Here is a 24,782-nt window from a genome sequence, read left to right as displayed (position 1 = left end):
TCCAGGAAATGGGTCAACTTACTCCCATCAGGTATATTCTGGTGTAAAAAACGACTGTCCAATACCCGTAATAATAAAACCAATTTCATCTCTTAGCTTTAACGATGTCAGCCACCCAAAATGGAAGTTTCGGTGCTTGGAAGATGCTGGAGAATTAAACCAACCAGTGGCAAAAATATGCCACCTCCCCAGTCAGGTGGTTGCACTTCTATTTACTCGGCGTAACATCATCTTTCACATTATACAAAATTATTGCGTAAATACCGTGCGAGCTAAAAAGTTGCAATGATCGCCGTTTTATTCCCTAGGGTGTCTGATAAAAAAACATATAATAATGTTTGGGGGGTTCTGCGTAATTTTCTAGCAAAAAAATTATGATTTTTACATGTAGGAGAGAAGTGCCAGAATAGGCCCGGTATGGAAGTGGTTAATAAAAGGGTAAACAATTTCATTTAATTTAAATTTGTATTACTTCTAAACATTATGCTTCCACCAGGAAGAACCTTCTGAGATAAAATCCCAAGCAGTGTTAGCTGAAAGAAAGAAGAAAGGATTTAATACTCACAGTGAGGTTATTAATTCCTTCAGAAAAAGCCCCTATTTGCTTTACCATCCCCTCTGAATGCTCCATCTGTAAAATCAGTCAGCAGCCTCGTAAATAGGAAGGAAGTTTGACGACTTTACACACAGCACTGAGCTAGTACCCATGCACCACACACAGGACACTACAAAAGAAAAAACTCACACCATCTGTTATGAAAGAAGACAATGAAATTCATGCAGAGAAGACCTGTACAATGTTATTCAATGCAAACGTACATTAACAGTCATATACCATAATACGTCTTTATATATTAGCCTCCTGTAACCCAGGCAGGACTCAGACTAAGGGGGGGGGAAGGGGGCAGCCCTCTGAGCCTATAAAAGCCTTGTTAAATGGGCAGAAGGATGACCTCATCAGTGTGCTGCTGCTCATTTATTATTCATCTAGCGGGTTGGGGGTGGGTCCCTGACCGACCAGTTATTGTGTACCTGATGCAGACCTAGTTGTGAAATCTGGCAGGGGAGGCTGAATGACAAGACTAAATTAAAAGATATACAAATCTTTTGTCAGTTCAAACCGAATATTGTACATTATAATAAATATATTAATATGTGAATATGTATATGCTGCATTTTCTGTGGAAACTACAAACAGTAAATCTCAAATGTATTTACAGAAAAATAATTAGTATCATAAAAGTGCAGCTCCCTGATTTTAAATCAGAGATTTACCATGGCTTAGCCCAGGGGTCTCCAAACTGCGGCCCGAGGGTCAGATGTGGCCCTTTGCTATCCTTTATCCGGCCCTTGGGGCACTATTCCTCCCACTGGCACCAACAATGGGGCACTATATCTTCAATCGATACCAATGATGGGATATGGTTCCTCCTACTAATAGGGAAAATACTCCTCCTCCTATTGACCACCAACCTTGAGGACATATTTATTCTCACTGATGCTGTGCCGGTGACATTTTCTACCCCCATTGGCCACAATCCGGCCCTCCTCTAGTCTCAAGGACAATAAAGTGGCCCTTTGTTTGAAAAGTTTGGCAACCCTTGGCTTAGCCTATAAGAAGCATGATACACAGAAAAAAAAAGGATGTTGTTTCAGCAAAATAATGGCTTTGAAAATTTCACGGCGCTGTAATCTCTATTTTCCAGTAAATAGGGTCATACCTTTCTGGTTTTGCTGTACTTTGGTTCAGCTATTTCTAGTAATCAGCTTAGCAGTGTTAGAACAATTCATAAAATGCCTAACCCCATGTCTAAAGCTGACTATACACTACACAAACTGATTGTACAATCTATTACATCAGGGGTGTTCAACCCGTGGCCCCGCAGAGTCCTCTGATATGGGCCACAACCTGAAACCAGGGAAGCACATGCCCATGCTCTGGGATAGAGGGTCAGCAAGTCCAGATTGTGATCAACAGGTTCCCGAACCGACATTCTAGAGAATCAAAGTGCATGGAGCCGGCGCCGATAGGGGGCTGCGGAGGGAGCAGGAGTCGCATAAGCTTTTCGGACGCTAGCTGGGCGGGTTTAAAAAAAAAAAAAAGCAAAGTAAATGTTGCCACTCTTGCAAAGCGCTTTTCAGGCGCTGTAGAAGCGCTGCCCATTCATTGCAATGGGCAGGGCATTTTGGGAGCACAAAATACAGAGCTTCCAAACCACCCCAAAGATGCTACTTGCAGGACTTTTCAGAAGCGCACCACCCCAGTTTGAAATGAGACACTGCAATGAATGGGAGGCGGTTTTCAGACGCTTTGCAGAGGCCATTTCTAGAGCTAAAACGCATGACAACGGACCCTGTGTGAAAGTGGCCTTAGTGAAGGCAGTGTTATAGGGGGACAAGACAGTAGGGGCTTGTTTACATTTGCGGTTTGGGGGGCTGGTAATACCTCATAGTTCACTGTGGCTCATTACCAAGTGGAAGTAAACCCATCCATAAAACAGAAATGTAACACTCCCATTGGTTGTGTCCTCAATAGGGGGGTTTACTTACACTTTAAAGTGGAAGTAAACCCTGATGGGTTTACTTCCTCTCTGATTCCCTGCAAAGGTAAAGCATAATGGACTACTATGCATCGCATAATAGTCCATTATGTGTCACTTACCTGACACAGGAGCCAGTGAAGTCACCGCTGTCCCCTTGTGTACAGAGCCTCCATCTTCTTGGTGGGTCTCGCTGCTCATTTGACGGAGCCGCGATGACGTCACTCCCGCGCATGCGAACGGGAGCCGCCACTCCTGGCATATCGCCGTTAACAGCGCCGCGCTCAGTGCGCCTGCCTTTTGGCAAATATCTCCTAAACCGTGTAGGTTTAGGAGATATTTCTTGGACCTACAGGTAAGCCTTAATCTAGGCTTACCTGTAGGTCAAAGTGGGTTGTAAGGGTTTACAACCACTTTAAGTGGCCTTCACTCTACAAAGGGTTGAGCACCCCTGCTTTAGATCTACCATCAACTATGTAGTGCAAGAGCCTGCCTAATTTGATACTAATTGAATAGTTTGCTCAGGTTTGTCCTTGTATTCATTTTGTAACTCAAAAGGAAAAATAAAATTGTATTTTATAGTACATGGACAACTATGGCCACAGAATAATTAAAAGAAAAAAAACAAACATGCAAAAAACATGCTGAAATAAAATCGGTCTTATGAATGAGAAACAGACTGATAACAAAGGACAAATCACATCAAGTGTAAAAATGTAAGTGTATGAAAAAAATGTTATTCAGGATAACCAATTGAGCATTTAACCCTCATTGGTAACCTCACTAGATGAATGAAAACTAGATTCACTTTACAAATTTTACTTTTCTTTTATCAGATCGTTTTTATATTGTAAAATGACAAATTCTTTTAAAATCACACATAAATTATATACAAAAGGCTCAAATTAAGAAGCTTTATACAAGGGTAAGGATAGTTATTTCAAGCCATGTGACTGCATTTTCAAATCGCATTAGTCTCTTAATAAAATAACTATCCTTATCCTGGTGTTTTAGCTTTGTATGTTGAACCTGGAATGAGAATATATGAAATATCTATCTATCTAGATCTATATCTATAGCTATATATCTATATCTATATATCTATATCTATATATATCTATCTATATCTATATCTATATATATATGCACAGTACATACAGTCTGATGATTTGACTTTTCAATAATACCGTCTATTTTCATGTATTCCATCTGGTGTTCCCATTATCTAAAGTTTACTTACCAGATACAAACAGTGTTAATAATTATAATAAATTTCCTCAATGCCAAGTAATTCTAGTGAGCCAAGGTAGGATAACTGCCTCACCCTGTGCGGGGACAACTGGCGTAGCCAACGATGATGTCGGTATAGGACTTGATGAGGTGGGTCTAGTACAGGATTTTAACATCCAGGCCCACTTATCACTATGCGAGTCAAGGTAGGCAGCATTGATAGCAAAAAGCTTAGTGATCAGCACTCCTGCCTTTCGGTACTAGCCTGAACCCAATCTACATGATGGTTTTTAGGTTTGTAAGATATCCTCATGTTGTTCACTTGCATTGGTTGACTCCAAGCGCTGCTATGGTTCCCTCTCAAAAACATAGTGGTAAGTTTAAAGGAAACCTGTTCTGAGAGAAATATTAAGGCTGCATTACTGACCTCCTTTTCTAAATGGCTAGTTTGACCCAGGGACCGCGCTGGACTGATTAAATTGGTTACTGCCATTTTTTTTGTTGGTTCTGCAGAGTGGTGGTGCCAATTCCCAGTTGGAGGTTTGGGCTGTATCTTACTGGTATGACGGAGCCATCGTTTCAGCTTAGGCAAAACTTAAACAAGGAAGGAGGAGCACCTGGTGCACCCCGGGCGCTCCTCCTTTCTCATTTACTACTTCCGCTTGAAAATGGTAGCTTACACGGTTTAATAATCAAAAAAAAATATAGCTGCGCTAAACCTTTTAAAACAAAATTATAAAGTGACATAATCTTTCTAATTTACAAAAAATCTCAAGAACATGCAAAATAGTGCCAAAGTAATGATTTCCAGGCATATAAGCAGTCCAAAGAAAAGGAAAGATGGATAGGATGCTGAATCTTAGTCCGTTTTCGGTGACTCTCAAAACCACCCTTTACACACGTAGCAGGTGCACCCAGAGGAGAAAGAGATTATCCACCACCAAATTAGAGGAGGCTTACCAGCTGTCAAGATCTCTTTTTAAGGAGATCATACGGGCTTGTAAAATGTTACGTTCCTGGTCCCCTCACTGGGCTCTGTTGGTAACACCAATCTATCTGCTCCCTCTTTATGGTATATCTCGTTCCACCACAATCATTTAGTAGGGCAAAGAAAGAAGAAAAGAAGCTCCCATAGCATAATTCCGTAAAGATTTATTAAAATATAAAAAGTAAAGTAACAACTCACGAATTCCCAGCAGAGTATAAGTGTATAGCGTATAAAAAACGAGCCGGCCGGCTCTCTCTTGTTTGCACTGCCCGCCCTTCCTGGTTAACGTGGAAATGCGGTGACGTCAGCACCCCGCTCACCCATGCGTGCTGACGTCACCGCATTTCCACGTTAACCAGGAAGGGCGGGCAGTGCAAACAAGAGAGAGCCGGCCGGCTCGTTTTTTATACGCTATACGCTTATACTCTGCTGGGAATTCGTGAGTTGTTACTTTACTTTTTATATTTTAATAAATCTTTACGGAATTATGCTATGGGAGCTTCTTTTCTTCTTTCTTTGCCCTACTAAATGATTGTGGTGGAACGAGATATACCATAAAGAGGGAGCAGATAGATTGGTGTTACCAACAGAGCCCAGTGAGGGGACCAGGAACGTAACATTTTACAAGCCCGTATGATCTCCTTAAAAAGAGATCTTGACAGCTGGTAAGCCTCCTCTAATTTGGTGGTGGATAATCTCTTTCTCCTCTGGGTGCACCTGCTACATGTGTAAAGGGTGGTTTTGAGAGTCACCGAAAACGGACTAAGATTCAGCATCCTATCCATCTTTCCTTTTCTTTGGACTGCTTATATGCCTGGAAATCATTGCTTTGGCACTATTTTGCATGTTCTTGGGATTTTTTGTAAATTAGAAAGATTATGTCACTTTATAATTTTGTTTTATAAGTTTTAGCGCAGCTATATTTTTTTGATTATTGTACATTGTGTGTGTCTCGCATTGGGTTGCAGCAAGAACTTACTATTGTCAGTATTAACACTAATATCAGGTTTTGTTTTATTTACACTTGATTTTTCATGTATATTTTTCTAGCACTTTATTTAGACCAGCGCTGTTTTTCGAAGGTTTTATAGCTTACACGGTTTAACTGACCCACTCATTAAAGAATTGTTCCATGCAAAACTGATAATACAGTGCTTAAGTAGATGCCGCAAACCTGAACATTTTTTCTATCTATTGGGATTCTAGCATCCAGGACATATAAAAAGCCAGAAATGGACTCAAGTCCACCAAGCTCATTAACTTTTAAATGGACTGGTCTGTAGTACTTTTAGTCACCAACACATAACAAGAATAAAAGTATGGTTTAATATCCTTAAAGTGGAACTTCACCCTAACAGGTAAGTTCCACTATGCTCCCTCCCCAACACTTTTTTTGGGGGAAGAGAGCGGGTACCCATTTCTAGCAGCTACTCACTCTCCCTTCTACTCCAATCGCCTAGGCGATCTTCACTGGAAGTTCACCCATCCCTCTCCACCTGCAATCACATCACAAGCTTCTGGTACCAGTGACGTGTCCCAGGAGGCTGTGGCACCAGTCACAGGACAGAGCACGGCTCACGCATGTGCAGAGGTGAGCCGGCTGCAAAACTGCTAGGAATCGCAGCTGGCTTTCCTCAGCAAACATGGAGGGGCCAGGGACCCGAAGACCAGTAACGAATCAGCCTGGGTGAGGACATCGCAGGTTCCCTGGACAGGTAAGTGTCTCTTTATTAAAAGTCAGAAGCTAGAACATTAGCTGCTGACTTAATTTTTTTTAAATGACTAAAGAACCTCTATTTATACACTCAGTCCACGTCAGTGCCTCAAGTAATTAAAGCAAGGTGGTAAGCCTGTGGAAACAATAAAGGATGCCACACACCGCCAGCTCAACAGGTGAAGAAGAATGTGAACAGCCTCAGCATCGGGCTCCTCCTAAACGATACCATTGACGCATTTCGGCCCTCCCACCAGAACTTAATCGTAGCGGTGCAATGGGGTAAGCCTGCCTGACAGCCAGTCAACATTTTTCAGTAAAAGAGGTCACCAACTGACATCTCAATCTTTTCTTTCATGCCAGGTTTCCTTTATTAAAGTGGTAGTAAAGTCCATTTGTTTATGTTTTACCTACAGGTAAGCCTATAATCAGGCTTACCTGTAGGTACTGTAAAGGTCTCCTAAATGTGCAATGTTTAGAAGATATTTACTTGTGTAGCAACCAGCGATGTCACCTGAAGGAGTGGCATACCTGTGCTGTTCCTCCAGAGCTCTGTGTCAAAACAGCAGGAGTGATATCATCGCAGCTCAGCCATTCAAAAGGACCGGAGCCCGCGAACACGGAAGGAAAATCGGGTGAAGATGGAAGCCCCATCAGTGGTGAAAGCATGCCACTGGGGGGCTTCATTTTAAAGGTAAGTTTCACACAATGTGCTAGTATTTCGATGCATGTGAACACATTATTACATTACCTTACAGACGTTTCTTTTTTGTTTTTTTACTTCTCCAGTTTACTACCACATTAAAGTTGCTTTCATCTAAAATGAGGTCAAGGACCAATGTGGCTAGTCTAGTCTAAATTACTGCACAGCCTTTAGCCCAACATGAATGGCAGTGCAGGACTGTTGCAAAGAAGTCAACATCCATGACAGCAAACCATCAGAAGATAAAACCAGCTTATACATATAAAGGCCCGTACATACGCATTGTTTTTTGGACGTCAATTGTGATACAATGACTGATCATCCGCAAATCTTACCGTTAGTACGGTGCTTTCGACAGCCGATTTCACTTTTTCGTCAGACAAAAGCTGGATGTGCAGACTATAACATTTTTTGTCGGATATAAAATCAACGGCTGATTTTTGTTTCACTAGTACAGTTTTGGTATAAAAAAAAAAAAAATTGTAAGAGCAAGACTACGCATGCTCAGAAACAAAAGAATACATACAAAACTATTCAACGCGTTACGTCACTTCTGACGTATTCTGTCAAACGCAAATTGACCTCTTCACTTTCGACATGAGACTAGCATGCCAAAATATCGTACATCCGAAAATCAAAGCGCTTGTAGGAGGCTTTAGCCATAACTAGCCCTAGTCATAGCTATTTTTATCATTTGCCGTTAAACCGCATAGAAGGTAATTTTGTTGGTTCATTATAGTAGATGTTGGCTTTTTGGAAAGAAAGTCTACAATTTACATCAAGGGGCAGTATGGTCATGCAACCCACAACACAGGGCCTTTTCCCTTAGTAGGCTCAATAAAAAAAAAGTGCTGCTTGACTAAATTCAGAGTTGAGACATTTCAGGAAAGCATTGCAATATGGCCACTAGATGGAGCTGTTGATCATTTGAAAATAAACAGATTAGACACATTATGGGGATTTCTTTTGATGTCTCAGACATTTGCACAGTATTTTTTTTAAATAAATATATCCCTTTGAGTTGCAAGATTTTCTCCCAACTTCTATTCACAAAATGTTGGCTCCACTCTCTGCGTTTACCATAACCAATAGGACACACAAGCAGTTATTAGTAAGAGATTAAACATACCCACCAAAATGTTGTTAAAAATAATATCTGGAGACAGTTAATCCCTGGAGCCCACTAGGTCCATGTTAGGGTTGCCAACTCAAAATGTATTCATTTTACATGGATTTAAACATTTTCCCACAGACTTTGCATACAACTATCAATTTTAACCTCAAACCAAAATTTGTATAAAATTATAGCTTACCCATCCTTAGAAGTGGTGGCTGCATCAGTTATTTTTCAGAAGAAAAAGCTAAAAACATTCCTAGCAAATACAGAAAATTCCTGTTGACCTTGCCAGAAATGCAATGAGCTTGATGCTTTCAGCAGTGGCGACCCGTGCACTGTGGGCACACGGGCGCTGCCCCCACTATCCATGCGCCGGCCCCTTTTCAGGCTGCCGGATGCATGGATTTGTATGGCGGGGGTGGTACTTTTTGAAGCACCTGATTAGAGCTAGAGGCTCTAATCAGCTTCAAAATAGGGTGGGCTCAGGGCGCAGAGAGTGCGCCTAATTGTGTGATGATAGCAAATTAATTTTCACTATTTCCACAATAACCTTCCTCCCCACCAATCAGGCAGGGCGTCAGACTTGCTTCCTGATTCGCTAAAGCGCCAGGAAATCCTATTGGATGCCTGGCGCTTAGGAAGAGAAGCGGAGGAGACATGCGCTGGAGCGGAGGTCGTCGCTGCTCTGAGAGGTGCTGCTGCAGTGCTATGGCAAGTCCCCTCGGCTCTGTCAGAGCTGCGTGGGGGGGGGGGCATTGGGGTGCTGCCAGAGCCACATACCCCGCGGGGGGGGGGGGGTTGGTGGGCACAATTGGCTGCATATGATGGGGGGTTCAGTATTTTTCAGTTCGTTTGCGCTCCCCAAAAGTTTGAGTGAGCTTAAAACAAAGCACAAAGGACCTTCTTTATTGTGTAAACTACTAGTCCCATCATCCCACCATAATGGAGACGAACAAAGGCAAATGAACTAAGTGATAACGAAGGTTGCCTCCATAGATACAATGGAAAAATCAGTGTAGACATTAAGGGACAGAAGTTTGCTATTAGCAGGATCTAGGTGAAAATAAAGGGGAAAAAAAAAAAGACCACCACAAATGCGGCCACCACATCCAAAATTGGTAAGTTGTAATATGTGACATTTTTGGGTATAAATATGCTTTAACAGACAGACAGTCTATACATTTTGCACAGTTGACCACCCTGAATTTGGAAGGTTTGATTGAACAATATGTATTCACCACAATACATACCAAACAGGTTAGAATGAAGGATTACAATGAAATGAAGCCAGGAGATGGATGGTTTACATAACTTAATAATGTTCATTTATTACATCTTCAGTGATCAATCAATAATCTAGCAGTCTTTTATATACTGTACACGTAACATTTTCATCCGAAAACTCATTTTCTTCCATACTTCTCAGACCTCAATAAAACCCAATCATCATAACACTGCTCAGCGACTATTTACACAGTTCATAATCTTAATCATATTTAAATATTTGCAGTTAAATTAGAATTTTCTTCAGCAGACAACAATGCAGCCTCTGTATAAAATCGGTAAAGTGTCTATGATGCAACTCCAGCGCCAGGCCATGCTCGACATCATATAAAAATATCTCAAATATAGATTTACTTCTTCTACAAAAGCAAAAAGTCTGTCTTTTGGGTGAAGCCATTCTGGTAAAGACGGTTGGGTGGTTACATGGCGATACGTGGTTAAAGACACAGAGGACAATAAGGGGGGGGGATGTATGTAGGGGAGGGGGTGATGCCAAATGCGGATGCCTTTAGATTAGTCTGCCCACCTGCTCCAGTTTGTCAGCCTCTTTTACAGCACTGTTGTTGGGCGCCTTGACTTCGCTTTTCTGGGGGGTGGCATCCACCGGGCACACATAGTCTGTGGAGTCGTCAAATTTCTTCTTGCGGAGATGGCCAAAATTGGACAGTCCAAGCTTCTTTGGCTGAAATAACAATGGTATCAATGATTGAAATGGAAGATTACACTTTGAAAAAAGGCATTGGTATTCTATTGGTTTAGAATAGCTTTGGGAATATGGATGGGTTAGTGTTGGTATATAGCGTGGTAAAGCGGTCTTTTAAAGTGAAAGTGTAGTCAGATATAAAAAAATACTTACATTTAAGCTGGCCATAGATGGAGCAATTTTTTTCTTCCTGCAATCTGGGGTTGCAGGAAATAAATTTGCTAGGATTACCCCATCAACATAGTCAGTGTTGACAGGGGAATCCCTCCCGCTGAGCCATTGTGTTCTCCTTGCAGGGGAAGCCATCCCTGCCAGGAGAGTAAAGTGATTATTGCTGGCGGCTATAACAGTCACTAGCAATAATCACATGTAAAATCCAGCAGGCTGGTTGTATCCAATAAAATAAAATAAAAAATCGATCAACTTGGGTACATTCACCTGCCCATGCATGGTTTGAATCTCACCCGGCCCCTGCTGAAGTGGCCGAGATCTGAACCGTCAATGGCTGGCTTTGGTTGTGTTTTTAATGGTGTATAAAACTGTGGTAAATGGAATATTTAATACTACCCTCAGTAGGCCTTTAGATTAGCCTCTTGGAGCTCACTGCACAGCAAGATTTACCCAGGAGAGATAGGGCCAGCATGGAACAAGGATGAACAAGAGCTATTGACAACCCCCATTCATGCCAAATAGTGTGAATGGAGCAATCTTCCCTGCTGGATATTGTATTATGAAAGCCAGCACCCATGGATGTCAGAATACCCAAACAGTGGCTGCATCTGATTAGATGCAGCAGCTGTCCAGTCAACAATTTTCCACCTGGTTCTTCTGATCAGGTTGAAGGATGTTAAGTGGAGGGTGCCGACAGGGCCACCCATGATTCGAATTTTGGTTAGTTCACTAGGAAATTGGCTTTGTGTTTGGCCAGCTTAAAGTGTCACTAAAAAATAAAAATAAAAACCTATCAAACGCTTTTCCTACTCCCCATGAGATTTGTTTTGTGTATTCTGCAAAAAAATAAAAAAATAAAAAAAAATAGGATGATCCTGCTGTTCTCTCTCTCCCCCTTCTATCCTTGTCCCCAACACAGCTAGGATATTGTAGAGCAGTGTTGGCAGATCTGCACATGATCACGTGACTATAGAAATACACTTGTGGGTATATACACAGTGATAAAGGACAGCCTACTCCCTCCTCCTTAATGCCAACGTGACTATAGAAATAAACTTGTGGGTATATACACAGTGCTTAATCACAGCCCACTCCCTCCTCAATGCCCACTAATCAGCGAAAAACAAAATGGGAGTGGGATATTGCATGTAAATTGATGAAGGCTTCACCTCCCTTTAATTCCAAAACACAAGCTGGAGGGGTGTGACATAGCCTGCGACTGGCAGAAATTCACCCATGTTATTCCAAAAAAATAACACAAAGATTTGATTTTAAATATACATTAGAATGATGATTTAAAATGGTTTATTGATATTATTTCTTTTGACTCCGTATTCCAAAAGCTTTTTTTTTTTTTTTTGAACATGTGACCAGTAGTAGAGGACTAGAAACTCCTCCTGCTTATGTTCCCCTGCAGACAGGCTGGGAAATATCTGGGTCATGTGAAAGCTGTATATCACATAGGAAAAGGGTACTTTTTTTATTAAAACAATTACAATGCCGTCATCCATATGCAGAAAGAGAAGGGGCAATGTCACTAGTAAATTGTACAGAACAGAGTTCTAGCTGATTGGATGGGAGTGCACAGGTCCAACCTCATTAGTGTGTTGTTGTCCTTTCACTAGCCAATCATATTCTGGGGCGGTCCTTGACCAAGCTCTATTGCCTTAAGTGCAGTAGAGGGAAGTGAGGTCAGAACCTGGCAGTGTTGTCTGAAGGATTTTTTAATTGGAGAAGTAGCTGCATTTTTTTCGCAGCACACAGGAAACTTCACACTTGCATATTTCCGCTGCGGATTTAGCTGGTTGTCTTCACTTCCAAATTAATTATCCCCATGATGTGGATATATATCGCCAGTAAAACACTACCTCTTAATTCTTAACAAATGTATTCCAATAACCTTTTTTTTCTATAATTAAAAGCAGAGATGCAGCTACATAGCTAAATTCCACTGAGCACTAATGCAAAAAAGCAAACCAATTAGCTTCATTCATGCCAATTTCTTGGAAAAGATTACCCCTGTGTGAGTAGGAAGGCTTTTTTTTTTTACTATACTAATAAACACATCATGAGGACACCATCAATAGTGCAAGCAGGAAAGAGAAATGTTGAAATAAGGGTAAAGCTGGACCGTTTATGCTAATGGGCCCAGTGCTAATTGCTGTGCATGTTACCTAGACTTCTATGCCATTCAAGAAGCACAATGACTTCAATATGTTTTTGTATAACAAGCTCAAATGCTGTTTGCCTGTGGAAAACGCAGTGCTGTGGTTTGTCTCTGAGTATTCTGTAGACAGGCCCTATGTGGTGATCAGCATTAGACAAAATAGAATCCCTTTAATTAGAAAGACACCATGAAATGCAAAGTGGAGTAGCAAAAAAACAAAACAAAAAAACACCTTAGTTATGTCAGATGAATAATAATAATAATAAAAAAAAAAAAAAAAAATGTACAGAGGGTGCAACCATTTAAGTGTAGAGTATTTATTAGAGGTCGACCGATATGGGTTTTTCTCTGGCCGATGCCGATATTTAGAAATCATGGCGGCCGATAGCCGATATATGATGCCGATTTTTTTGGGCCGATATGTTAGGCCGATTTTATTTTATTTATTTTTTTCCTTTTTTATTTATTTATTTTTTTTTTAATCCCCCTTGATCTAACACATCTTTCCCACTGGGGCGTTTTTCAGGCGCTTTTGGGCTAAAAATAGCTCCTGTAAAGTGCCTGCAAAATGGCTCCCCTGCAGTCTGTGTGAAAGACAGAGTGCTTTCACACTGAGGCGATGCGCTGGCAGGATCTTAAAAAAAAAAGTCCTGCAAGCAGCACGTTTGGAGTGGTGTATACCGCTCCTCCACCACTCCTGCCCATTGATATGAATGGGCACCACTGCCGAAGCGCATGCAATGCGATTTGGCAGCAGTGCTTCATGGGCGCATTTAACCTCTTCCTTGGCCGCTAGCTGGGTTATATGTGCCCCACTTGCAGCCAAATAGCACCGCTAAAATGATGGTAAAGAGCCGCTAAAACTTGCGTTTTACCATCAACGCCTGCCCGCTCCAGTGTGAAAGCGGCCTTCATAAGTGATACAGAAAATTTCTTACATTTAAACATTTATTAAACAAAACAAACCTCCAATCAGTTTACTTGTATGTATGATTTAGATAAAAAACAAACAAAAAAAAAAAACAAAAAAAAAACTATATATTAAATAAAAACAGTCAAAACTTTTGGACAAAAACAAAAAAAAAAATAGGCTAACTTTACTGTTTTTATTTTATTTTTAAATAGTGTATTTTTTTCCCAAAAAAATGCATTTGAAAAGACCTCTGTGCAAATGCCGTGTGACATAAAATATTGCAACAACTGCTATTTTATTCCCTAGGATCTCTGCTAAAAAAATATATATAATTTTTGGGGGGTCTAAGTGATTTTCTGGCAGAAAAAACAGGATTTTTACTTGTAAGCAACAAGTGTCAGAAAAGATTTAGTCTTTAAATGGTTAAACTGAGAACTTCTACACACAGAGATGACTTCATTCATTCAGAAGTGTAAACATTGTATCATTTTGTTCTTTTCTTGGCAGCCTGCCCAGAGAGGAGGAAAGTTTTTTATGACGACTCAGGCAACTTACACTGACTTCTATTACAGAAGTAATTTCAAAGTCCCGCTGTAGTTCTAAATCGGCTTTTTATCAGCACAATCGGCCGATGCCGATTAATTAAAAAACGGCAAATATCGGCCGGCCGATATATTGGTCGACTTCTAGTATTTATTGCAGAGGGGGTTAAAAGCATAAAATGCACTCCTATACTGTACAAAAGTGTGGTTATGGGCACATCATCAAGCATTGCAAGGGTGACTTGAGATATTAATGCAGCGCCATCTTGAGAAAGGGGTGAATCTGGCCCTGAAATGTGTAGCCACGCCCCCTAGTCTATCATCATCTGCTCCCCCAGAAGTGGACCTGCTGTGCTGACACCCAACCACTCTGTGCTCCAGGCTGGCTCTGCAGTGCATCCTCCAGTGGCAGCCACTTCCTGCAATACTCTGCCCGCTTCCAGGCACTACTCTGCAGTACCCAGCTGCCTACATGGCATGCTCTGCTTTAGAGTGGATGTAAACCCTCACATATACGCAATGAAGTGAACAACCTAAGATGATACACACAGATGAAGCAAATCTCCCTACATAAGTTTTACATGTATATCTGCTGTCTTTCCTTCTCTACATTCTTTTGGAAGTGCAGTGGGTGTGAAGTCTGGGCTTACACTGTGTGAGAGCTGATTGGTGGGAAAGTGACCCCCCTCCCCCATTTAGGAAGAGGAACAAAAACTTCCAGAGATGCAAGCTCTCTGCTTATTTATCTCCAAGTTCCCTCCCCGACACAAAATTTCAAGCTGCTTTTATCTCCAGCGTCAGAGAGTTTGTCAGAAGTTATCATGCCGATAACATAGGAACGGAGCAGCAGAAAGACTTGAGACTTAGAGCTTTGGAGAGAGAAGTAAACACTACAGATTTTATGAAATCGGGGTTTACAACCACTTTTATATCTCGGGTCCCCCTTGTGATGCTCAAGATGATGTGCCAATAACCACACATTTATATGTGAGTGCATTTTATTGTTTTAACCCTTTGTGCAAAAAATATTCTACACTTAGATGGTTGCGCCATCTGTATTTTTTTTCTTTCATTACAGTCTTGTATCTGGAGGATTAACCCAGACTCTGGGCTTAAGAGGAACAGCAAGCCATTGATTTGAGAGTGACTATGTAGGGAGCCATGCAAGTGTTTATTCAGATCACCAAAATATATTATTTCAGAATAATATATTTTGACTTGCTACTATGTGTGTTTTTAAATCTCTTATTTTTAGTCTATTAAACCTGTGTTGTCATTAAATGTATTAAACTGTGTGATTGTAGGTGATTTTTATCTGCCAAATTCCAAAATTTCCCCCGATAACAAGTCGTTAAAAAAATAAATAAACCAAAAGCCAGCTTTGCCTTTCCAACAATACGCATTGTCCCAATGGTCAGTGAGGATGCCTATTATATGTGGAAGGCAACATGAAGGTTGGAAAGAAAGGTCAGATCATGACCATGCTAGGTCTGGTTGACATTTGCAACCCAGGGACTTAAATGGCAATGCATTTTGGCATGACATTCCAGTATCTAGCTTATCAATTACTGCTCATGCATATTGGAAATGTTTTTTTTTCAGCCTGTAAATGCTTCTCTTCTAATACACATATAAACGCCTATGTATGAATGGACACAGACTGAGAGAGGTGATTTTACACTCAGAAAAAGTAACACCAAATGCATGTAAAAGAGGCATTATTTAAACCTTGTGTGCATGAACACTTATAGACAACACAGATACACCCTAATGCTGGGTTTACACTGATGTGATGCATCACATGTGATTCGCACCGCATTTATGTGCAAATGACATGCGATTCCGTGCAGTGAAATTTGAGCCCATCATTTTGTATGGCCTGTATCACACCGCATGAACAACGTGCAGGCACCTTTTTTTTGCCGCGCTGGAAGCAGATCGCATGTATTCATACCCATGCGATCCTATTCAAGCAAGTGAACTGCATTCTAGGACCTGCTTTTGGGGTGTCGTTAACGTTTAACTGACACCTGCAGCAGATCGCATGACAACAGGGCAATTGCTATGCGGCGCAATATGGGAAAATGCAGTGTATTTCCTGCATCACATCAGGCTCGGTTCACACTGATGCAAAGTGGGAGACAAAAAGGAATCGCTGCATTTCCCATATTGCACATATTGTTCATGCAATCTACTGTGGGTGTCAATTGAAAGTTAACGATACCCCAAAAGCAGGTCGCAGAATGCAGTGCAATTGCTAGAACTGGATCACATGGGTATGAACACCCACGCATTCCGACTGCAGTGTGGCGTGATGTGGTGTGAATTGTGCCATACGAAATGATGGTCCCAAACGCATCACACAGAATCGTATAAGATTTGCATAGGAATGTGGTGTGACTCACATGCAATGTAATGCATCACATCAGGGTGAATCGAGCCTAAAGCTGAAGTTTAGGTATGGCAATTTTTACATTGCTTGAACGAATGTAAGATTGTGCCATACTTGTGGGATCGCCATGGAAGTTTTACATCTGTGTAGTTGGCACAGCTCATACAGGGATTGGTGCTCACTTCCGAGTTCCGTGCAGCTACCCTGCTACCTACTGAACACAGGGGACAACTCACTTGGCACAGGCACCATTCAAGGAACAGTTTGCATTTTTTAAATGAAAGCAAAGCATTACTCAATTGGACAAGATGGGGATTGAGATGCCACCCCGCACCTCTTCCAATCAGAGAATGGCTTGTATTAATTGAGAACATGCCAAGCATTCCCTTATTGGTGCCTGTGCTAAGCGGGTGACCTCCATACACAATGGAGCCACTTGCCATGAGAACTGGAAGTTAGTTGAGACGGTAGTAGTGACTACTACAGTGTTTTCCAGCTTTCACGTGGATGGGACCCCACAAGTATAGTGTCTTCATACTTACATTATTCCAAGCTGGATCATATGTAACAATATCCATACCTGAAATTCAGCTTTAAACAGAAAAATCCAGAATCACATACATTGAAGTAATGTGCTTTATAATATTAACGGACCCGGACTTTGGCAGTGGTGGACAGAGGCGAGTAGGTTGTGGAATCCATAATCTCTCTTTTTTCCTGTTGAGATTCTGGGCCAATCAGCAAGCTGAAGTTAGTGGCTAGATGTCTCCTGAGTAGCGTCTTCTGCGCTGGAATGTTTAAGAGCATGGCGAGGGTATCCGAATTAAATCGAGGTTCTAGTATCTGTGGAGACAGAACCATCTATTCATCAGCTGAGACTACACCATGAATAATTCATTCATTACTCATTCTCTCATTTTCAGATTCTATTACGGTAACAAATTAAGCCTGCGGTTGGGGCAGACTTGTTAATCAAAGAGAAGTCCCTAGAACATTGGCTGAGATTTTTGTCCTCAGGATAAAACAAAATCTTGATTTTTTTTGAATAATGGAATAACAAGGTCCCAATGGGCAGAACACGTGAGTGCTTTGAATTCCAACAGCACAGGGGGTCTGAATACTTTTTGGCTTCATCCATCTATAGAACACCGGCATCTGGCAAAATAAATATGGGTCCATTTAAAGTATAACTCCAGACAAAAAGATTATTTTTATTTTGAAGGTTTAGAAGCGTTGGTTGTATGTTATTGCTGCGTGTTTCCCCATCAAGGAGATTTCTCAGCATTTCCTTTTCCCCAAGGCATAACTGGAAGTAGGATGAAATATCCCCAAAAACCGGCGGAATCCCAACAGTGACACCTGCTTCGGGGACCACTTTCAGGGGTTTGAACTTATTGGGTCTACTTTTGATTGGGCAAAAACTAACATTTTGGATTCATCATCACGTTCGCAGGTCACATAGTGGGTAAATCTCCCCAGTGCAGACACAAACAGCAATTAAATACTGGTGTAGCGGTGCCCCCGTAGGAGCCACTGAGTGTTGTGGTTCACCTGTCCCCCTGCCCAGCCCGGTGTCTTGTCAAATAGGGTCCTCCATCAGATGCTGTCCCCTGCGTACTGCGCATGCGCAGTACACAGGAACAGAGATTCCGAAAATTGCCGAGGATGAACGGCGCCTGCGCCGTGAGTCCAGGTTCTATCCCCACTATCCAAGTGGACATAGAGTTAGAATAAAAAAGAGCTGAGCGCAGCGAGGCCGAGCCCGAAGCGTGGCGAGTGAAGCTCGCCCGCGAGGGGCCCTCTAAAATTCTCAACCCTATGTCCGCTTGGATGGTGGGGCCACCACCTCCACTCACGGCGCAGGCGCCGTTCAGCTTCGGACTTTTTCCGAAGCTTCGTCTGCTCCGTACTGCGCATGCGCAGTACGGAGCGGACACATATTGATGGCCGGACTCTATTAGGCAGAACACCGGCATTCACTTCTCAGTCACCTTAAGACAATGAGCAGTCCATATGCTTGTTTTTGTTTGTTTTATTAAGGGAATTTAACTTGGATGGGGTGAGGAAAATATGGGATCCCCCAATGAATTGTGTATCAATCAATTGGTGGACTGTATATCAATTAGGACAACTATATACACTTCTCTGTAAAAGTTACCACTTCAGTCTCCTCCAGCACTTTCCTTGCTTGCAGACTATTCCTCTTCCTTCCTCCTGTACAACTCTTAAGCCCCATTTACACCTGAGCGTAGCCTTTTCAGGCAGAAAGTCACGCAATTTTACTGTGATTTTTGCAGCGATCTTGTGCAGGTCAAAAAGTCACCAATGTAAAAAGCAGAAAAACAAACGCCCAAATCCACAAAAAAAAAAAAAAAAGTTCCAGAACTTGTTTGAGCTTCAGGCATTTTGGAATGGAGATGTGAACCATCTCCATAGAAAAAAAAAAGATTTTTTTCCCCCTCCAGTGTTTTGTAGCTTCAGGCGTCCAGCTACAAAATGCTCAGGTGTTAATGGGATCTTAATCCTCAGGACCAGCTAGCACATGTAAGGTTACGCCTGACAGTGGCTCAGCTAGGCCTCAGCAATAGGGACAGCAGGCCGGGACAGCAGGCCCCTATAGTGTAGCATAAGTAGAAAGTCTTTAGTGCTAGCTGTCCTATTGATGGACTACTACTCCCAGTCAGCCCTCTTCAGGCCTTGCCAGCCCTCATGTCTGCAGCTGCCCAACTCCACTGCCCATGACATTGCCGTCCTCACTACTGGCTCTAAACCCATCTCTGTTTCCCCTCAGTCCTCTCAGGCATGCCTCCCAGTCCTCCTGACTGTACATGCCACTCACCAGCCCTCCTGGCTGCAACCGGTGGTTCCCTCCTAAAGACTTGCCCAGCAGTACTAGCTCCTGCTGTCCTCTTGCTCCTCCTGTGCCTCCTGTCCAGAACCTTCACGTTTTCTTGAAGTTCTCCATCCTGCACCTGAGCCCCTGGCCCAAGGTCACGGGGAACTCCCTCAAAGGCCCCGACAGCCTAGTACTCGATCTCCAGTTCTTCCACCCGACAACTCCTCCCTAGCTGTGCTGACTTTAGGTATTTAAGCAGGTCTGCCCCCTGCCAACCAGGTTGGGGATTGGTCAAGGCTGCTTAGAACACCCCCGGCAGCTTCACCTCTCCTTCTAGAATCCTCTAGAAGGAAGAGGGAGGTCTCAGTGACACTGCCTGCAACTCACCAGCTGCCAACTCTGAGCCACTCCCAGCCCACACAAACCTAAACAAACAGGCCTAGCTTCCGGCTAGGCCGGCCTAAATTTGCCTATACTCACAAAAAGAATCTAGCACCTACCCATGTAGAGGGTGCTACACTGGCATTCAAAGAAGGAGGACAGCAATGATAAGCGTCCTTAATACATGGGAATGGCTGGACATTCTGGGTTGGATTGAATAAAACTACTGGTCAGCATCAAGGAAAAAAAATAAATAAAAAAACCCCACACACACCACAACACAACCCAGTAGCGGCTCATTTAGACGCAGTTGGGGGGGGAAGTAAAAATGCACAGTTGAGTAATTTTTACCCCCCCCCCCCCACTGCCCCATCTTAAGTTGCATAGGCAGCTGACAGGGGTGTTCACTGTGGCTAAAACTATACCCCTCCACCCATGTTCAGCAGGCAGTACCACCACTCATACAGGCAACCATGCACCCACCCTGCAACCATGTACAAATGCATGAATTTACGGGGCAGCAGTGCGGCATTTACAGGGTTACAGATTGCTTTTCAAAGGTGCCGTTCTTGTAAACCTAGCCTATCAGAGAAATACATGAGCTTTTGTCCTGGAAATACTAAGCAATGGCTGCCTCCATGTTATAATAGCCACTAGCGATAATCGTGTAAAAATACGGCAGGCTGGTTGTACCCAAGTTGATCAATTTGGGTGCTTTCAGCCTGTCCATACATGGTTCAGATCTCAGCTGGTTCCTGCTGAACTGGCTGACATTCAGACAGTATTTGCCTGGTTAAGCCCCCCTTCTGAATGTCACGGCTTTATCTCATTGCTCCCAGTGCCAGCATCATGTATCTGTATAAGGGAGTGTGCATCCAGCACATTTGCTGAAAGATTGTTGAAAGATATGTTGGCCATACATAGTTAGTTTTTTTTTGTTCAGCCAGCTTGCACAAATGGGTTGGATGGAGGCATCTCCCCCCTACTGGAACATTGTATTCTGACAGCGGCACCCAGTTCCTGCTAGACCAGATGGATTTTGAATGGTCTCCCCTATAAGACAGGGCTTAGCAGTGCATATTCAGCAAGAATAAGACTACACATGGCTGCGATTTAGGCATGGTGACAACTGACAGAATGATCCATGGCTGTAGGAGCCAAGATGCTGGTGTCCAGCAGCTGACAATGGGGTTGATTTACTAAAGGCAAATAGACTGTGCACTTTGCAGTCGCCCCAGAGGTAAATGAGGTAAAGCTTCACTTTGCAAAGAGTAGCCAATTACATGCAAGGAAAAAAACAAAACACATTTTTACTTGCACATGATTGGATGATGGAAGTTAGCAGAGCTTCTGATCATTTACTAAGCTCTGGAGCAACTGCACTTTGTAAAGTGCACAGTGTATTTGCCTTAGTAAATCAAGCCTGATGTATGCAGGAGATTAAGACACCCATCAGGGAAAACTATTGTGAAGGCATTTGACCTGCAGTAAAAAAAAAAAAAAAAAAACATGGTGAAGTTTGAATACAGGGTCTCTTTAAAACAGTTTTTCTAAACGGTAAGCAAAAATCAGCTCTTGAAACATATAAAATTTTAATATTGAAAGGTGTTGCTGCACAGATTTATAAAGCAAATAATAAAAAAAAATTCTTACAATTAGTCCTCCGTGAACGCCGCTGCCCCGAAGATTTGGTGCATATTCAGCCAGATCTACAGATCGCAGCCACTCCATGACTCTGTGGTTGGACCATTGAACCACTTCTGACGGGGAGATATTATTCTGTCCAGGTGATAAAGACGCAGACATTAAGGGTTTTGGAAAGGAGTCAGAGCTAAGGATACAAGCCTTATTTCTTAAGTTCAACTTAAAAAAATAAAAACATTTTTGCAGGTTAATGTGCATTTTATATTTTTCTAAAACAGGTGCCTGCAAAGTATTTTATTAGCAGATTGCGGGTGCAATTCCAAGCTTCTACACACCTTCCCTCCAGCTTTCAGCCCGTGCCTCTGTACAGGCTGTCAGCTTGCAAACTGGAGGGAGTATGAATGGACTATGGGTGTACTGATCAGCACACTCGTGGCTTATTGAAATATCAAGTTCGTCTGCTGTAGTGAAATACAGGACTTGTCGTTTTCTCATTCGCAGATTCCTTTGAATGAATGACGCTTTAAAATGTGACGACGGGTGCGGGAAGAGGAACCCCAGCACACTGTCATGGGTAAGGAGGGAGGTTGCGGAGCATTTTACATAATACACCCTCAGTAGAGGGGTAAACAGTTCCAGAGGTGGACTTAGCCTTTATATAGAGGAGGAGAAGTAATAATTAAAGCAATTTGCCAATTAGCCACTGGAGGCAGCAAACATACAATTTACAATCATAGCTCTATTAAAGTGGCAGATTCTGAAGGACTGATGTCCAAAGGTCCGTAGAGCCTTGGTTGAGAAAGGCTAGTCTAATATAACAGTAAAGAAAACAGCAGAGGGCACTGTCTAAGTGTAGTATATAGGAAAATAAATGATTAAATGTAATATTACAATACACTGAATTTGTATTCATTCAGGCATAATAATAGATCTAAAAGATATTGTACAATCAGAGTGTTAACAGGTAGGGTCAGCTTTAGATTTACAAAAACTATGTAACACAAAGTCCAATCTAGACTAACAATTCAACTCGTATCCAATCAGACAGGCCCTCACCCCAGTTAGCTGTTGGTAGATCTAAAGAGGTTGTACAGTCAGATCGTAATATGTATGGTGAGCTTAAATCGTGGATATGAAATGCCTATAATATGGAAAAAAAATCTATAAAAAGACTATGCATTTCCCCCAAAAGTAATACACCTATCATTTTTTTTTAGCAGCTGATTCAATTACTTATGGAATATGCAGCTTCTTCAACTTTTATTCGTCACATATGTTCCAGTTTAAGTTGGTGCCGTGACTCTGCCCCAGGTTTCCCCGTTTAAGGTCAGCTCATTTCTCTTGCAGTGTCCTATGGAGCTGCTCTTGCATGCAGGGACTGGAATTGGTGTCTCCCTACACTATGTGCACCAGTAGGTAGGTGCATAACCTTGTAGCCTAGGATGGCAAGTCACTCCCCTCCTCCTCCCCACTCCTATCTCCAAACCAGCCGTTCTCAACCTTTTCAACACAGAGGAACCCTTGAAATAGTTCTCTGGTCTTGAGGAACCCCTGCTAAAAATTAGAAATCTACAACTCCTAATACAATAGTGTGATGGTCAGTGGGAAGAATGGTCCTTACACTTGTGGTCATTGGGAAGAATTACCTCCTTACAGATAGCTAAAAACATCAATGGTGTCAGTGGGAACCTATCTGAGAGGCAGAAATTGCCCAATGCTGAAGGAACCCCTAGTAACCTCTGGAGGAACCCTTGGGTTCCACTGAACCCTGGTTGAGAATCACTGCTCCAAACCAACACACTGGCTCAAGACTGCACTGTCAGCTCATTCCTGTGAAGATGGGAAGCAGCAATGAAAGTTGTAAACTGCAAATGCAGTACTACAATGCATAAGGAAAGTATTCACATCGCTTCCACATTTTGTTATGTCACAACCTTCTTCCAAAATGGAATAAATTCATTATTTTCCCCAAAATTCTACAAACAATACCCCATAATGACGTCATGAAACACATTTGAAATCTTTGCAAATTGATTAAAGATAAAAAACAAAAAAAATAAATCTCATGTACATAAGTATTCACAGCCTTTGCCATGGCACTCAAAATTGAGCTCAGGTGCCTCCTGTTTCCACAGCTTTGCCTGTGGTAAATTCAGTTAATTGGACAAGATTTGGAAAGATACACAAACACTTGTCTATATAAGGTCCCACAGTTAACAGTGCATGTCGGAGCACAAACCAAGCCATGTCCAAGTAATGGTCTGTAGATCTCCGAGACAGGATTGTATTGAGGCACAGATCTGGGGAAGGGTACAGAAAACTTTCTGCAGCATTGAAGGTCCCAATGAGCACAGTGGTCTCCATCATCTGTAAATGGAAGAAGTTTGGAACCATCAGGACTCTTCTTAGAGTGGGCTGCCAATCCAAACTGAGCAATCGGGGGAGAAGGGACTTAGTCAGGGAGTTGGCCAAGAACCCGATGGTCACTCTGACAGAGCTCCAGTATTTCTCTGGAGAGATTAGAACCTTCCAGAAGAACCATTTCTGCAGTACTCTACCAATCAGGTCTGTATGGTAGAGTGGCCAGACGGAAGACACTTAGTAAAAAGGCACATGACAGCCTACCCGGAGTTTGCCAAAAGGCACCTGAAGGACTCTCAGACCATGAGAAACAAAATTCTTTGGTCTGATGAAAGATTGAACTCTTTGGCCTGAATGGCAAGCGTCATGTCTGGAGGAAACCAGGCACCGCTCATCACCTGGCCAATACCATCCCTACAGTGAAGCATGGTGGTGGCAGTGTCATGCTGTGGGGAGGCTTTTTAGCGGCAGGAACTGGGAGACTAGTCAGGATCGAGAGAAAGATGAATACAGCAATGTACAGAGACATCCTTGATGAAAACCTGCTCCAGGGGGGCGCATGCGCGCGATCGCGGAAGATGGCCGCTTAGTCTCCGCGCTCCGCGCCACCGGCCGCTAAATACTCGGTCCTCAGAGCACACAGGCTACTCAGACACGCCGGACCGGCAGCCCCAGATTGCGGACGCCGGCGGGGACCCGCGGGAATGCATCGGTCGCACGGGGGAAAGCGGAGGTCTCCCAAACAGCGCAAGATGCAGCAAGCAGCAGGGACAGGCAAGATGGCGCCTGAGCCTCCGGAGCCAGACGACACCACGAGGCTCTCCGGGATGGGGGCAGCCTCTCCCCCTGACAGTCTGCAGCAGTTTCCCTCGGATCTGGTAAGCCCTGCACAACCTGCTTCTGAGGATATGCTAGCCAGATTCCGTTGTATAGTCAGGGATGAGATCTCAGCAGCCTCACGCAAGCTTTCCTCTGATCTCATGCGAGGCCTTAAGGAGCTAGGCCACCGCACAACCCAACTAGAGCAAAGGATGGACTTATCCACCACAGTGCTAGAGGGCCATGAGGATGAACTTGAAAAGTTGCACGTGGAGCT

At 42.7% G+C, this 24,782-nt stretch overlaps 1 pseudogene across 1 annotated transcript in view; it reads right to left on the bottom strand.

Annotated features, from left to right (window-relative positions):
• Positions 1 to 509: 509 nt before the first annotated feature.
• LOC143926206 (liprin-beta-2-like) overlaps positions 510 to 24,782 on the bottom strand; it is a 46,332-nt pseudogene continuing 22,059 nt past the window's right edge. The window contains exons 6-9 of the transcript XR_013262089.1: positions 21,335 to 21,460; positions 17,119 to 17,307; positions 10,103 to 10,258; positions 510 to 631 (exon numbers count right to left, since the gene is read on the bottom strand). The product of XR_013262089.1 is annotated as a liprin-beta-2-like (transcript). The remainder of the gene's footprint in view (positions 632 to 10,102; positions 10,259 to 17,118; positions 17,308 to 21,334; positions 21,461 to 24,782) is intronic.

Source organism: Lithobates pipiens, unplaced genomic scaffold, assembly GCF_037356315.1.
Source record: "Lithobates pipiens isolate NorthernLeopardFrog02 unplaced genomic scaffold, aLitPip1_a1.2 Scaffold_10, whole genome shotgun sequence".
NCBI classification, from domain to species: Eukaryota; Metazoa; Chordata; class Amphibia; order Anura; family Ranidae; genus Lithobates; species Lithobates pipiens.
Note: the sequence above shows the minus strand (reverse complement) of the source record. Positions and strands in the feature narration are given on the sequence as shown.